Below are 205 nucleotides of genomic sequence, written 5' to 3'. Positions count from 1 at the left end.
TGTCTGGTGGCTGCCAAGAGTACTTAAAACATAGGTTTTCAGAAGTAAAAACGTGCATAATAAAATGACCAAAAGGCCCTTGAGTAGAAATGAATTCGAGTAATCAGACGTCGCGCAGCGACCTCCAGTAGTCGCTCCGAGAGGTCGCTCTAGGCTTCGGGAGCGACCTGGAGGAGTCGCTGCGAGACGTCGCTCTGGGTCGCTT

Source organism: Brassica oleracea, chromosome C1 (genome assembly GCF_000695525.1).
Source record: "Brassica oleracea var. oleracea cultivar TO1000 chromosome C1, BOL, whole genome shotgun sequence".
NCBI lineage: Eukaryota > Viridiplantae > Streptophyta > Magnoliopsida > Brassicales > Brassicaceae > Brassica > Brassica oleracea.
The sequence above is the reverse complement of the archived record's forward strand: the minus strand, read 5'-3'. Positions refer to the sequence as shown.